At 28.2% G+C, this 17,936-nt stretch overlaps 1 protein-coding gene across 1 annotated transcript in view; it reads right to left on the reverse strand.

The window, feature by feature from the left end:
* Positions 1 to 17,936, reverse strand: part of LOC142322066 (chaoptin) — a 250,593-nt gene that overhangs the window by 7,612 nt on the left and 225,045 nt on the right. The window lies entirely within an intron of this gene.

The following is a 17,936-nucleotide window of genomic DNA, read 5'->3' on the forward strand; positions in this document are numbered from 1 at the left end:
ATAATAAAATTAATCAACCAGTCTAAAAATCTTTTGCATGATAAGACACCACCATTATTTCGCAAAATTTCAAAGTCAAATTTCTCTAAAATAATTTATTAAACATCAACAAATTAATATTTAAGTTTATGCATACATTTTTTGAATCCGCAAATAAGTCTAAAAAGTTACTGATAAAAAAAATTCTAAATTAAAGTCTTTCACATTACCGGCTGCAATTTTAGAAATATTATGCAAAGGATATTCATCTTAAGTGGAAGGTGTTCTTTCCAAAACAGTCAGTCAGTAAAAAGAGATTATTACACATTTTTTTTTTTTTTTTTAAATAGCTGTTGTACGAATATTTACATTCATACACATAGAAGTATTTTTTTTTCTTCTGCTTCCCTAGGTCAGATAGGCATTCAAGAAATACACAACCTAGGGGGCGGATCTTTTATTCACCTCATTCGCCTGCCTCAAATTACTGAAGCAAGGTAACCGAACCCGGCTATGCCGTTCCCGGGCCTCATCACAGTAACCGGGACTCGGTCTTGCCTCTTGCCTGCCTCAAGACACCAGAGAGAGAAACCAAGTCCGGCTATGCCGTTCCCGGATCCCTTCCAGTAGCCGAGTCAAAAAAGTATCTACAAAATGTCTTCAATTGTGGGGTTTCGAAATAAACAACCAGTCATTAAATTACTTTTAAAAGTTTTCAAGAAAGTTCCATTTACTATGACTATACAAATTGTAAGGTACAACATATTGTTACTTAAGAAATGATTAAATATGTTTTGTTAAATTAAATCTTGATTCGTAAATCTCTGAATCATGATTATATAGAATTTTGAGTGAAAGTTATTAAAATAGAGTTAGATTAAATCTTGAAATGAAATTCCATAAAGTGTTAGTACTTATTTTACGTTATTAGAAATTTCTTATAAAATTTAATCTTATATTCAAAAGAAAAAAAAAGTTTTTAATTAGATACATAAAATCCTAAAAATATTCCGTAAAACCCTATTTGTGTTTTTTTTTTAAATTTATTTAAAAGTACAAAATAAACTGTATTAAGAGCTTGTAAAAAGTAAAATTGATACAGAAATCATCCCTTTTTACAGAATTTATAAATGATTTCAGTGTTCAATTTTGAAATTATCTCAACAGATTTAAATTAGATTTAATATCTTTGAATAAAACTGCGGAAAGATAAATAAACCTTTTTTTTAAGTAATCTTATGAAGTACCTATATTTAAAGTCGTGTAACTATGAAAAATATTAACCACAAAATACTATAAGCCACACGGGGTTTTGGCTTTATTTGAAACACATTTTATTAACAAAGGGTATTTGTGAAATTGAAGAAATAATAATAAGACGGGATTCAGGGAGTACGAGATTTTTTTTCACAGAAATATATACGATAATATAATATCATATATTATCATTTAAAAAAAATTGCTGACATTTTTATAAACTGATTAAGTTTTGTGCAATAACATGAAACTTTATCAAGTGAAAAAAGCAATATAATCGTACAGCAGAATTAGCAAAAATAATTGTTAGATGGCTATTATGTATATTCTAATAGGGAAAACGAGAACTTCGAGGATAAACCGGCAAGTTTCTTTTTAACTACCGGCTCCTCAATATTGCGCCTGTAGTGAATGATAATGGTACACTCTCCAAACATTAGGAATGCAGCTGTCTACGACTCCTCTATTTTTCATCTCGAAACTTTTAGAATATAAAATTAATTAATCAATTTAGTTGTAATTTATCTTCAATTTTAATTTAATTAACTGTTTAAAATTGATCCAATTTTACAGAAAATAAAACGATAGTTTTTGTGCAGTGAACTTTTAATTAAGGCTAACAGTTATGTGATATTTGGAATCATACGAAAATTCCTAATAAAAATAGATAATTACAATGAAAGAAATACTGAATTTTCGTTTCTACGATGTTTATTAAGGAACCGGCCATTAGAGTCCGGTGAAATTTTAGATGCTAAATTTTGATATTAATCAAATTTTATTAGCATTACAAGGTATGGATTTCTGATTTTTTTAAAAAAGGCATCTAGCTACTCATTCTCAGTATTTTTTTTCAAACTGATACTAACAATGAGTAATATTAAAAAATTATTGGCCGTATATAATTTCCTTTACGTTCTTCGGATAACATGTAGTAAAGTGGTCGCACTCACTTTTGTGTAAGAATAATTTTAATCTAGCAATCCATTCGCAAATGACGAGGTTGCAAATGTCGGCATTAAAAATTTGTACTTGAATAAGAATATAGTTTGTTGCAAGTGTTAACTCATCCTACAAAGGATTTTTGTATAGTAATTTATGCACTACATGAATTAATTTCGCAGTATTGAGATATGTGCTACTTTGTTTTTATTTTAATTAAACAAAATTGTTATAAGTTATTTAAATTTAGATATTTGTAACGGATTCAGAAAATTAAACGAGAAATTTAATTAGGTAAATAAGATAAATGTACTTAATTTTACTATCTCAAATAAGTAATAAAGTTATACCACTTCATTTTACATGTCAGTAAAGTGATTTGCTATCAGTGAAGGCCCTGGTTTAATTTCCGGTAAGATCTGAAAAATTTACAATCCAAGCGTACTCGATGAAGCGACTTAAGAAATAAAAATAAAAAAAATATTCGTACATTAAAACTCAACAAATTTTGATGAATTCACGTAAAAATATTTTTAGATGTTAATAATTTCTTGGTAAACTTAAATCGATTGTTTGTATTTGAATGGATATCTGTGGAAATTTCATTTTTATTATTTATCTGTTATAATAAATTTGTTATTTTTAAATTCAAATGGTATGAAGAATACCCTAAAAATTATAAGTTTATACTTAATGCAAAATTAGGTTTGATGCAGGTCGAAGGGTTTGCTTTGAATTTCAGTATGTTGACCCAAGGCAACTGAAATTTTATTTTTAGATAGAGAATTCTTTATTAGGCGAAGAGAAAGGGGGAATGTGTCTGTCTCTGGATAAGAGAGTGGAGGTGACTATGTTCGTCAGAAAATTGTTGGTGAGGGGGTAACGGTTGGGTACTGCATATATTTAAACGGGGACCTAAGTAAACGTTTTGAGGGGCGAAATTCTAGCAAGAACAAACAGGCTGTTGCCACCTAATTAAACGGCAAACCCTTCCCAGAGCGTTCCTCAAGACAAACATCTCTTGCAGCTACTGTTAGAACATAACCTCTCTTCCCTCGTTCTACACTATAATACCAAAAATTCATCTCTCATACCACTTCCGTTCCCTATGAAATGCTTACGTCCCTCGTACTTGTTGCAAGTAACTTTTACTTTCACATTTAACAGAATAAGAATACGCATAAAATAACTTATATCGTAACATTATAATGTAACCTAATTACAAAACACGTATAAACATTTTGTGTTCCTAAGCCTTCACCTGACTAATTAAACATTTTAAACTGCTAACTCAACAATAGAAACGTACTCTACTGCAAATACAATTTTTCATATTTTACATGTAATATGTAACTAATGAATACGATTCACATTCATTTTTGAATGTAAACCAGCTTTAATTTTTTATTTCTTTTTCTGGAAGTATTTTTTTAGAATAAGCAAATATTATTATACTTCTAGTCAAATATTATACTGAATATAAGCCTGCTCTATTTGATTAAATCATTCAATAAGTGAACAATTAATTCTTTCCCTTTATTTTGTTATGGGTTTAATAAAAGCAAAAATTAAATTATTTCGTTGATTAAATATTTTAATAGATTTACTTAGGAAGGTCAAGTAAAATTTCTTACTAGTAATCACTAGATTACTCTCTAACAATCTAGTAATCACTAGATTAACTAAATTAATCACTAAGTTAACTATGGTTTTTGCTCTCCAATTCTTTCTAGTAGTCACTAGAGAGAACTTATTCTATCGGGATGAAACATTAAATTTATTTATTTATGGGCATGAAAAAAAAAATTCTCATGAATGTAACTTTATTATTATTAGTTTGTTTTACAACAATTATAAAAACACTTTAATTTTAAAATCACGGATTTTATCTGTACCTGTATTCTATTTTTTATAGGATTTATACTGTTTTATATAACTTTCTCGTATGTCCAAGAAATGCTGTGTAGCCTTTCTTGTACAATCTATCTCCTATTTTCTATCTATAATCAAATACTGAATTGCTGTTAGTGCTCTAGTCTCATTGACTTGTTTTCATTTCTAACCTTACTGACTCTTATAATTACTTTTCAGTTTTTGTTGTATAATCATTCCTGTCCATCCCACGAAGTTCTCCTGTTAAATGTGTTAAACTTCATTTCAGTGATTTCAATTTGTTTCCTACTCTTAGGTGATTTTTTTACGTCCTACAACTGGATAATTCAATAATAGTTTCTTACGAATTTACAAATGCTTAGTTTCATCTATTTATCTAAGTATTACTTATTCCACACCAAATGTTTAAAATACCTCAGTATTTTTTTAGATTTTATAAATTACTTTTCCTTCTCCTTTTTACTGTCCAGATCTTGTGAAATACATATAATAGCTAAACTGCGGCACTTGGAAAAATTCTATTATCTATTATTGGTTTGCAGCATCTCGGTGTCTTAATAATATTGTCATAACTTTAATTTCGTTGACTGTCGATTGAAATTGTCATACAGATTCACGATTTGAAAGTTTCATCATTACAGAACCATCCAAGTTTAATAAAATATAAATGGATTGATAAATCCAAGTTAAGTCTATCCTTAGCGCCGATTCTTTTTTAAAAAGAATTTTTAATTTATTACGTTCATAAATTTTACCAAAAATAGATATACATTGTTATGTAATTATTATAGATATAAATATTAATTATTATTGAATATTTCTTCCAATAAGTTATAAACAACATGCTAACAAGGAGACGTTTCGTTACATATCCATTATAACGAAGGGAGTGTTACCAAGAGACTTAATAATTGACTGAATAATTACTGTACAAAAGACAATGGCTTCAACATACTAACAATTCTTAGAATTAACATATTTTCAGTAACACATTCCAATAATAATGCTTACATATGCTAAATACTGTACTCTAATTTCCATGAATTAGGATTTAGAGATTGTTTTTACAATTTGTTGTAAGCATTTTCCTATTATAAGCACGTTAATTTTAACATTTATGTTTTATAACTTGTACAATGTTTTTATTTTTATAATTGTAATCACGTTGCTGAGTTGAACACAATTAAATGTTATTTTTTAATCGACAAAACACAGAATTTATCTTTTTAGAAAACTTATAAAAAAAATTCGAGAACTTTACCACAATTTCCATTGTATTACCCACATATTCATGAAACACATTCTCTACTAAAAACTTTTTTCTGAACTTGCAATTCAATTAAATTACCAATATCTTTGGTAGAATGTTGGTTAATTAGTTAATTAAACTATTTAACTAATAGCTTTTTGATTTTCTTGCTGCATTTTATTACCGTTTTTTAAAAATAAATAACAGATTTTACTAATATTTACATAATAGCACAAAGACAATGAATTTGTTTGTTCGGTGTAGTATTAAAGAACTGTGGAGCTGATATGAAAATTTCTAACACTATTTTAGATTGTAACGCATTCCATGTGTCAAAAGCTATAAAGCAATTTCAGATTTTAACCGAAAATTCCGAAATTCATCCCGTTTGGTACTCTTCAAGCTAATATAGTTAAGAGTAATGATGGAAAGGAAATAAATAAAATAGGATTATGATAACACCGTTAAATATATATTTACAAAACTTTACAGCATGATTCTACAGGATTAAAGTTATGGCTCGAATTATGCCTGCATTAATCCCTTCTACTAAATATAAATATTGCGATAATCAATTTTTTTCAAAATACTTTTTATTAAAAAAAAGAAAAACCTACTAAAAAAGAGGTTCAGTCCCTCTTTCACCACATACACCTTTATCCCAAAGTTCCCTAAATTTACAACAAAAAAAATTATTCAATATCTATAATGGAACTACTTTTCCTACCTTTAGGAAAAATTTAAAAAAATAATATAGAAGTAGAAGATTTTCAAGCCTTCTTGCTGAGAAACATCTTGTATCCACTAGGAGCCTCAGTTAACAAAAATTGATTGGCCTTTTAACAGTATCCCATAATCCGAATTTTTTTTTCAAAATTTTATTGTTTATGAATAATTCTTTTAAGAATCTGGTCTGCTTTAAGATTAATAAACAAGCAAGAGAATAAGTTTCATAGTTTTTGCACATGCCAACAGGTTAAACTACCCACGCTTCACAACCACTTCAATCAACGAAATTGAAATATTACTACTTCAAAATCATTATTTCTTAAAAATATGTTATTGCTACTGGACTAACTGGTTTGCAGCTTGGTCTACAGTTTCATGAAGTCATTTAATGATTATTGGTTACATTTGGAAAACTTTTCATGAAAACACCATAATTGGTAAATACTGACTGAATAAGAGGTTTCCGAATATTTTCTGAATAAATCTACATTTCTATGCTTAAAATTTCTGGCTGTTTACATTGTTTTGGCTATTTTAATTTAATTGTATAATTTAATTTGCCTTCTTTAAATGAATGGCAGTCAAAATTATTTTTGTTACAAAAAATTTTCTTAGTTATTGGTTAGTGACCCATTTTCGTATTATTTTGAAAGGAAGAGCACAAAAACAGTAACAAAACAATAAGACGTACATGATTGACTTCGATAACGAGTGTAAAACAATGCGACTTTGATAACGTGACTTGGATTGGTTTTATATCTATAGAAAATGGGAATGATTATTTAATCAACTTTATCATATCGATTTAAGGTTTAAAAAGATATTTATCTCAGAAAATCAATTTCCACAAAAAAAAACAAAATCGACAGCGCTAAAATGTTACCTGTTTTCAATGAAAGTTTTTCTTTTTAACTCATAAAGTACATGTTAACAGATTATTAATAAAGAGAATTAATCGATGGTAAAAATCCTATTTAACTGAAATTCATATAATTGAGAAAAACTGAAATTTATATTTCTAACTTTTAAATTGATGAAATACATATAATTTAGGTCAAACTGAATACTAGGATTGAATAGGTTTTTATAAAATTTCTTTACATTACGAGTTTAACATAATTCTTTACTGTCATATTAAAAGAAAATAAATAGTTGATACATTTAAAGCGATTAATAAATTAAAATACATAATTCATTTAAAAATTCGAAAAGTTTGTTAGCTTATCATCTAAATTTGTTTACCAAACAACTTAATTGTATACGCCCGTAGCTATGTAAAAGCATTTTACGCATGAAAAATTAAAAATTAAACACATCCTCAAGTTTTTTTCACTCAAATGAATGCAAATAAAAAATGCTGCCAATTATTTATAAGCATATTTATTTTATGAATGAAACTCCTTTCTACACATCTGCCATTGGAGGATATATTTTGCAGTATATAATTTAATATGAATGTGTGTACGCGTATATAAATGTTGAGGGGGCTATACAATAATACTGTAACGTCTGAACCGATTTTTATGAATAACCAGCAAAGCCTTTTTCACATTATTGGTAGATGTAACAGTGGATGCATAATTACTTCAAGAGACAATATATATATACAAAAAAGAAAGCAGTGTTCATGAACTCTTGTAATAATCTCTGGTTTGTAGAATCCTATCATTAATAAACGTATTAATTTAACATATTAACTTAACTTTAACTTTAAACTAATTTATTATTTTTTTTTTTTTTGCTATAATAAATTTCTTTATTTGCTCATTCTATAAATTTGTTAGTATAATATGGTTCAGACTCACTGCAGCGGAGGAATTTGTCGTAATCAAGTTTATTTGTCCGTTTCAACATCTTACTTATTCTTTTAAATTTTATTCTGTATCCCTTATAGTTACGTTAAAAACATAGAAGGTTTATTACCACTGATTTAAACTGTTTTTTGTTTGAAGTTTCTAAAGAAAAAAAAAAACAGATGGAAAAGCTAAAAAAGGAATGCTGATTGTTTTGGAAAAGTATAAGAGAAATGAAGCGTCTAGTTTCACTGTTGTGATTGGAATGAAAACTGAAAGATCTTACGGATCTGGATTCTTAGGAATGCGAAAGACTACTAAAGGATGCTTAGGAATGCAGGACGCAAGAAAGAGGACTTGTTCATTATTTTAGATTTTTCAGTTCAACAAAGCATCACCTTCCTTAGAATAAAGAATTTACAAACAAAGTCGACAACATTTTAGAAGTGATAGTAAACTGCGTTTACCTACTGAACAATCTTTAGTTTTCGATTCATACTTCTTAGATAAATTTTACTTTGTAAAACAAAACTGCGCCAGAAAAGGTTAGTACTTCACAAAGTTATTAAATAATAATTTAATATACATCAAAAAAGCATATATTTTTTTAAACCACATTTTAAAGTTTATAAAAAGAAAGAATTTTATTTTTAAAATCGATATATCTGAAACTAAAACAATAGTTTTAATGACAATTTATGGAGTACATGCTGGTCAATATTAATGAATCATAAAGCAGAAAAACTTTATTATCACATATATGAAAAAAAGCAATATTTAATTAATTTTTATTGAACTGCTTTATTTCTGATCAATAAAATGGAAAATGGCACTGGGAGCTTGCATAAAATACAAGGAATTCACTATTTATTGGCTGATCTACCTATTGTTGTAATGTTTATTCATATGCTTCCAACAAACGGGCTTGCCTTTAGGGTAGAATATGAATGTTTCTCAAATTCACTTTACTTTTAATCATTCATGCATCCATGATTCCTAATTTACATCCAGAAAATAATTATTAGACTATTGCCCTGATTACAAGCTAATCAGATATGATAATACTTACAAATTTCATCTACTGAAGTCGATCGTAGAATTAATTTGTTTTAAGCGTTTTATTCATTTTTTCTTATCATTTTTTCCCTTAAGAAAATAAGCGAGCTTAACAAGTTTAAACTAGATCATCAACAATTCCGGCATCATACTTCAAACACGCATGAGAAGCAACGTTGCCATCCCTTACTTTCGAATAGGTAAACAGATTTCAAGGAAGTAGTCATAGATTATTCCGTTAGTACTCACTGATTTCGACTGATGAGAAAATTAGCGTTAGAAATAAAGCACATATACTAGATAAAATATTTAATCATTAATTAACTACTGATTTTAGTTCTTTGATAATAATTTTATGGTGTTCAACTCATTTTACTAATTATTAATATAGCGTAATATAACACTAAATTAACTAAGTGATTACAAGATTAACTTCCAAGTTTATACAACTTTTAACGTTTGTATTCAAGGGGAACTAAAGTGAATGTCTGCTTTATATTAAATCTTTTAATGGATTGTAGATATGAATACTTATTTCACTTTATGAGGAAACTGAAGCTAAAAATCTGTTCGGTAAAAGATTACTACGAACAAAGAAAACTGTAATTAGTTTTTGATAGTAGGAGTAATAATTTACAACTTCCAATTTATGTGCAGCTTATTACATAATATCTGTAATAGATTGAATTCTGTTCTGATATACTGTTAGATTTATAAATTTCATGTCTTATACACAATATTTTGTGGATAAGTGGCACGAATTTAATAAAATGAATTTCAAGGCAGTCAGGCCAATAGCCACTTATTTTAATTACTGATTTTAATAGCCTATTTTTAAAATTTATAACCAAATCAGTTACAAATTACTTTTAATGTTTATTTTACTGAATCGTTTGAATATAATTAATTTCTTTTAGACTGGTGATAACAGTGGAATGGTTGTTAACGTTACTATAACAGCAATTATTGTGAAAGGATACGGTAATTCTAAGGAAAAAGAACAGGTGAAACTGACTTCAAAACGTCTTCTGCAAGAGTAAATTTATATATATTGAAAGAGAATCGTTTATCTTTTTCTAAAGGAAAATCTATAATTTTGAACTGTTTTTGTTCTCTGTTTACTGTTGATCACAGGTAGCTTACAGGTAGCAATACGAATTTTTCAAATTCCTGTTCTCTTTTATCTATCACCTGGAGATGTAATCAAAAATAAATTTTTACTTCAACTACAAGTTCTTTCTGAAAGAAAAATATTTTTCAAATGTACTCACAGAGAAAGAAAATTGTATAAATGCATTTAAATAACTCAGAGGATGTCGGTAGCCCTTCTGTTGATCGTAAAATGAAAACATCTAGAAACAAACTCTTATCTATATATATGGACAATGAACAAGAGTATAAGCTCTTAATTTTGATATCTTTTATTTTTTTGGTGACTGATAACCGTTAATTAATGCGTTCATAAGTTCATCAGAATATTTTTAATTGATTTATTAATGCCACTGTGATAAATTTAATTATTATTTAAAACAATAAAGCCTATATAAGTAAAAAAAAAAACATAATAATGACAGTACGTCATTGAGCCAAATTTAAAAAAACAACATAGTTAATTAAAAATTTAGTTACAAGGGAGGTGTAATACAGTGTGGTGGGGTGGTGGGACCCATTACAGAAATACCGAAATGTAAGAAAAATATTTCGTTTTTGTGAAGAAATTAAATTTGTGTTGTTATTATCTTAAATATAATTGCACTAGAATCAGAAAATGTTGCATTTACCTTGCTCATTGTATTTAATATTTAAACTTTAATATTCTTTTCTTAACATCAGAAGAAAATAATGTGAATCGGAACAGTTATTATGTTTAAATAATAGTGGTGAAAATCATAAAACATATGTGAATTTCTTTTTAGAGTTTCTAAAATTTATGCAACACCGAGTGGTAATTACACAGTAGAATGAAGATAACCTTGCCTTGATTCGGGGAAAGAAGTCTCAAAGAATCCAGTTTTTTCACAGCATTTTAATTTGTATGTACAAACAATACAGAGATTAAAATTGAAATTTGTCGGTAAACTATTACTATCGAGTAAAAGTAAAATAAATTAAGGTTTGCTGATTATACAGTTCTTTTGGAAGTAATCAAAGATTAATTACAAGAGAAACTAATTAATTTCTAGCAGAAATATTCAGTCTGACAACGTTTTGAAATCGGCAGAAAGATGAATAATGTGGGAGTAGATTAATTAATTAAATTAATTGGTTAGTAAATAAATTAATTAAGATGTATTAATTAATATTAATAATATAACATAATTAACATTAAAATTAATATAGAAAAAGATAGTAAAGTAGAAAGAAATTTAACAGAATTTTGTATTTTAATTCATAGAATCGCGAAGGAAGAACCAAGTAAGTTAAAAATCAAAATCAGTCTAGCGCAAATAAGATGTGCTTTGTATGAAAAAAGAATTTTCCTAGTATTTAATATAGATCTAAGGTTGGAATGAAATTCTTGAAAATATGGAGTCAAGTTTGCATATAATTTTACTGAAAAGTGGTTAATAGGAAATTCAAAAAGGAAAAGAATAATGGTACCTGAAAATAGTTGTAATAAGACGACTAAAAAATTATGTGGGCTGATAATATTTAAAAATACTGAACATCATAAGTGAAAGAGAAATGTAGGATATAATATTTAAAAAAATAAAAAACAGAACAATAGCCAAAAATCCTTAAGACAAGTATTATAAATCAGATTAAGAGACAAGAGAGAGATTAAGGAAAAATATACCATCCGCCTCAGAGTCTATAAAAAATTAAAGACAAAAGAAAATAATCTTTGCTGAAATAAGTTTATTTAATGATCAAGTATATTTAAAACTTCTCAGAAAGTTGGTCACTTATGGACGAAGTTTCATAGGTTTCTTTGTCAGTCGTTTGACTATCTGAACCCGCAGTTCTTCACTGCCTCTAAATTTTTACTGGTTATACTTATTACCAGTACACTCATCTTACCTTAGTATCAAACATCCTAATGTTCAAAAATATATCTTTTTTTTATCCAAATATCCGTCAGTATACTCTATAAGTAATATTCGATATACTCGTCAGTAAATATCTGCAGTATATTCCTATATATTGTCATCTCCTGTATTCGCTAAATATTCATTTTTCTTAATTAATAAACTCTGCATTTATTAATCCTTCATTATATGATTTATACCTTCAACTAAAGAGATTTTTCCAAAAAATCTCCCTTCTTCAAACTCTCTTTCTTATGAAGAAAGGGTAAAATTCGTTACCCTTTCTTCACAATCTCTTGCATAAATTTTCTAAAATTTACAAATTCAAAAAATATGTTTATGACAATAATTACTTACTTTCCTTGAATATTATAAATTGAGCCTTTAAAATTTACACGCTGAAACACTGAAAAATATCTGATCTATATGTATATATTGCAATGTATATTTTCTTCAAATTATTATCCTTATGACTAAACATAGTTCAACTCATAAAAAATTGTACAAAACACTTATTGAAGTCATAATTCGAAACAGTCTTATATATATATATATATATAGTCTATAAATATATATGACGTAAAGATTTCAGATAAACCTCTTGGCTTTAAAACCGTAAACTTTATTTCCGTTTCAGTTTTGGGGACAATCAAAAATCACAGCGAGCTATGTAAAATATATGGCTCGCTGAACATGGCCGAGAATAAGGTACTTGGCAAACCTGGGAAATTGTATGTTTAATGAAACATTTGGACTACGCGATAGAAAGGAGTGGGGTTTCTGTTATGATGCGAAGTGTTCAGTTACGCAATTTATAAAGTTCTGATAACCTGTAATAAACACAGTTTCACACATACAACGGATTGCTTTCTGATAAAAATATTTTAACTCTCTCCTTACTAACTTTTATCCTAAGTAACTTACACTTCGTTCCTACAGATGGGAGGCTTTGAGAAATTCTTACGGCGATTTGGGCCCTTTAACGCCTGGTAATGTTGTGCAGAAGATGCTACAAGATGAGAGGACTTGAAACTCCATCATCAGTATGGTGGGTAGTATTATCCGCTGCAAGAGATTAGAGGGCTAGGATAGTAGATAGGCGTGCAGGGATCGCCTGCGCGCAGCACCGGGACAATACGAGTGGATGGGGAAGGGATAGCTTGTACGGGGAGGTAGTCGGCCTCCCCCCCAACCCAGGGGTCGCCGCTGGTGATGAGTTGCCCGAGACTCCCTCACCCATCGAGAAAGCCCGAAACGAGAGAAGGGAACGGCAAGAGAAGGATGACAACATAGGGGAACAAACAACAAGAAGCCCGCAGATGAAACAATTAGCCATGAGTATGGTGAAAAGCGGGTATCAGGTCTGCTGTTTAAGGGGGAGGTTTTTAGCCGGTGAAAGCTCGAAACTGTCGTCTTGCGCGGGTATTCGGTGGCTAGTAAAGCTTTTTTCTCCTCCAAAGAAATAAAAATTAGCACATTTCAAATGGAAGAATTAATTATCTATTCCTGATATCTTATGATTTCCGTTCAAGCTTTATCTATGTTAACTTGTAATATACCAAACATAATTTTTTTCTAATATAAGTATCAATCAAGAATTACATATACACAGTTTTTTTAAATTTGAAAAGTACATAAAATTTTATTTCATTAATAACTTCTGTTTATATATATATATATATATATATATATATATATATGTGTGTGTGTGTGTGTGTGTGTGTGTGTTTATTGAATTATTATTTATTTGTATTAATTATTATTTATTTATTTGAATTATTATTTGTTGTAATTTTTTTATAATCAGAGGTAAATAATTATTACTAAATCAATACATTTAAATTAAAACAAAAAAGTTAAAAAAAAAGGAGATAAAGTCGGATTCGAATGTACACCTTCTGTAAGATCCAAATAGTTCATTAATTAAAATTTGATTTGGCTATAACTCTGGAGCCAATAAAAATAAATTCCACTTATGATATATCGTTGAAAAGCTCACAATGTTGGGTCATTCTGCAGTTAAGAAAAAGTCCAAATTCCAATTTTGTTGGATTTTGGACTTTTTTGGACACTTTTGTGTCCAGTCTATTGCAATCAAAAGAGGAGGTGCACAACTAGATGTTGCAACAGTCCTAAATCCAAAATTTCAACATTCTACGGCTAATCGTTTTTGAGTAATGCGAGACACATACGTATATACGTACGTACAGACGGTCACGCCGAAACTAGTCAAAATCGATTAAGGGATGGTCAAAATGGATATTTCCGTTGAAATCTGAAAACAGAAATTTTTACTTCGTACAAGGAAGTAAAAATGGAAATTCCGAAGCAAACGTCAAATTTTTATTATTAATTAAATAAATAATATTTTACGAAAAAATACTGCTCCGCAAAATTTGAATGCAGCGAAACTACTTTCTACAGACTACAGACTCATTTTTTTTTTTTTATAAACTGTTATATTTAAATAATTTTTCTTCGAGTTTAACGGACATTACCTGCTATGGTCATTAGCCCGATGGAAATTTGACGCGTATGGAATGCGCTAAGTAAGCTATGTTTGACCTGGATTAGAACCCGAGACTTCCGGATGAAAGGCTGAGATGCTACCACTTTGTCACGGAGACTGACAATCACAACCTATCTTACGACAGAATTTGAACATGTTTCAACCAAAAAATATTATTGAAAAAAATAAAACAATAAGTTACAAATTTTAACTGTAATGTAAGAATTTTTCTCATACTCATACGTAAATTTTACTTTATAAATATATATAATGGAATGGAATGCAAAGTTGGCAGGAGTCTATTACTCCCTACTTTGTCGCAGAACCTGGACAGAGTCCCTTGCTGCTGGATCTTTCTAATCGGGCTTGTTTTTAAAAGGGTTATTTTTTAATCTCGGATCTAATTTTTTCAAGTTTTGTCTATTATTATTTTAGTGAAAATATATATAAAAAAATAACATAATAATTTGCATTAGTTTAAATGTGTAACAAAATGTAGAAGTTTGTTTAATAATTTAGAAAATCATATCCTACAAACAGAATAAAATTATTTCTACAGTTACTTGTTTCTACGTTTCTTCCACATTTAGCACTTAGACTATCAAGTACTGACTGAGATGGTAAACATATTTCTTAAGTATTTTAAAACTATTATTGTTTATAAATTAATTTCGCATAAAACGCTCTGATAAAGTAGAGATCTTTTATAAAAGTAGTTAACGAGGAAGAAGAAAAAAACAGTAAGTAGAAGAATTATTTTTTTTATATAAACGTCAAGTTATTAATCGTCATATTTAAAAAATCCATTGAAATGTAAAATTTAATATCGTTCCAAAAATTTTCTTTTATGTTTATCCTTGGAATAAGAAAAAATATCTTATTACTTAGTTAAAAATCTTTCAATAACTAATTTAACCTAAATTTTCCTAAGTAAAGCGCCAAATATTTCTCTTAGTTTCTAATGACTTTTCGTGTAAATTCAAGATACTATAAAAATTCAAGATACCATCACAATTCCAGTTTTAGTGAAACCGATTACCAGTTCTGAGGTTAAAGTAATAAAAATTTATGATTTAGACAACAGTTTTTTTTTCTCGATTTAGTGAAATAAATATTAGCCACATCTACCTCAGTATATTTCTTGGTATAAAATACATAATCTTAAATTTTAACACTTCTTCAAGATAAAAAAAAATTAACAAGCTTCATATCCACTTTACTGGGTAAATATTAACCGAATCTCTAAAAGATCGAATACAATATTCTATAGGATACGCCTGCAAACAAAATTAGTACTAATATGTCAAGGAATCAGTTATATTTAAATCGATAAGTTAGAAGGAGTAAATAGATTACTTCTTATGTAAGAGTTAGTTTTATTAGAATCGTTTCCACAAGTAATATATAAATAAGCAAACCTTCTGAAATGTTTTCTAACTCGAAAGATTTTTCGCTGTTTGAAATTTAAGTTGTTTGCATCTATGATCAATATGCTTATCGTTACTTTCGTTACAATTCTTAGTATTTTGTCTGCAAAAGCAAGCAAGGTAGCTTTAAGACAATGTTCTCATAAATTTTTTATTTAATTGCACGATTTTATACATAAGAATCAAAAATGTACTACTAAAGAAAGGAAACTAAAGAAAATAAATTCTTTAAAAAATGTTAAAACAATTTTTATTTTCAGGCGTATTCGTGTTATATTTTAATAAAATTTACTCTTTAATACCAATTTTTGAGATTTAGTCTTTCATATAGTACAGTACAGTACAGATTTTATTAACCGAATGCAGAAAAGCGTTAAAACTGTTATATTAAAATGAATAATTAATTTGCATGCAGTGCTATTACTCGTAACGCAAAAACTAGAGATTACAGAGGTTTATTCTTCCTATTTAATTAACAGTGTATATATTTATATATATATATATATATATATATATATATATTAGTACACTGAATTGCGTGTGTATATATGTTCATATATTTTAATGCATGCACAATCTATCAACAGTTTACATTGAATAAATGTCATGTTTAATATTACGTAAGCAGCACACAAACAACCAAAGACTTTATGCGGTATTATTGAATCTTATATTGTTTAACTTGTTTTATAAAATAACCTGCTGAGTTAAATTAATGGTTAAACGTTCTCGATTCTACACAAAATTTAAACGCGTTTTTTAAATATGACTATAATTTTAAATTATTTTGGTAGTTATGAATTCGAAAGGCTATGGAAAAGTAAACAGGAATATAAATGAAGCTGTCTTTAAGATTGGTATATGACCGTCTGGAAGGTTATTTGCCGCTTATATTTTACCGTAGTATACGTATGAGGAACATAGGCTCCAAAATTGCATATTCATAACATTTTTTTAAAATTTTTAAAAGTACTGGTGTAAAATTATAACAAGATTAAAATATTTTAATAGGCTAATAGTGCTGTTAATAATAAGATGTAAAAAGATAGAATGAATTTGCACATACAATCATAATAAAACAATTTCTGGATGACCTGAAATAAGATACAGTTTCCTTCACAAACTTACTATTTACTCTCAAGTTAACAAGTTTTTCGTACTCGGGTTACTCAGGAAAGTATGTAGTTATGTGTTTCCAGTGTCATCTTCACTAAGCCAAACGTACTGTTTCACAGTATGCCAAACCCACCGAAATGATGTTAGACAGTTAACATCTTCAAACAAAATACTGGTTATATGATGTACTTAGTGTCAATTGTATCTAATTTTGAAATGTAGACATATTTTTTAAATATATTGAAAGTAGTCTAAAGCAACAAATGATTATAAACTTTCTGCCGATGTACATTATTCATTTAACACAGTGTTTCTTGTTAGAAGAGAATAATTATGAATAGGCATTATGGTATTTATAAGTGACAGAGTTTGTTTTCTTGTATATTCCGTGTGATCCGAGAAGGAACTATCTTAAAGAGTTCTTAACTATTCAAAAGTTTATTTCATAGTGATAAATTCTGTAAGAAAACATCATCTACTCTTCTATACTTTCTTGAAAGCCCTTTCAAATATCATAATTAACAGTATTTAACTGAAAAATGAAGTCTAAATTGCAAAAATTTATTTACCTCAGGGTCACCAAATCCTGAAATTTGGTAGAAAAACAAGTTAATAATATCCATAACATTTTTAAATCTGTGCTTTTAAAAAATATGTTTTCGATTCTAGGGATCTGTATTATAGTTACAGATTTCGGAATTTGTAATTAAGAAAAGTTGAAAATATTGTGTTAATTGAAGAGATAATTTTTTAAAAAATACTATAAACCTAACATTTTTACTTTCAGTGTCATGAAAAGAAATTAAAAGTGTCAAATAGACTCAAGGCCCCATCACTTCCCATGTTATCCCTTGTTTCTACAACCAACAAAAACAGAAAAAATATAGTTATTGTGTACTTTATCGTTAAAATGATGATTTTTACTTCCTTGTACAAAGTAAAGGAAGTACTATAACC

Source organism: Lycorma delicatula, chromosome 3 (genome assembly GCF_047948215.1).
Source record: "Lycorma delicatula isolate Av1 chromosome 3, ASM4794821v1, whole genome shotgun sequence".
NCBI classification, from domain to species: Eukaryota; Metazoa; Arthropoda; class Insecta; order Hemiptera; family Fulgoridae; genus Lycorma; species Lycorma delicatula.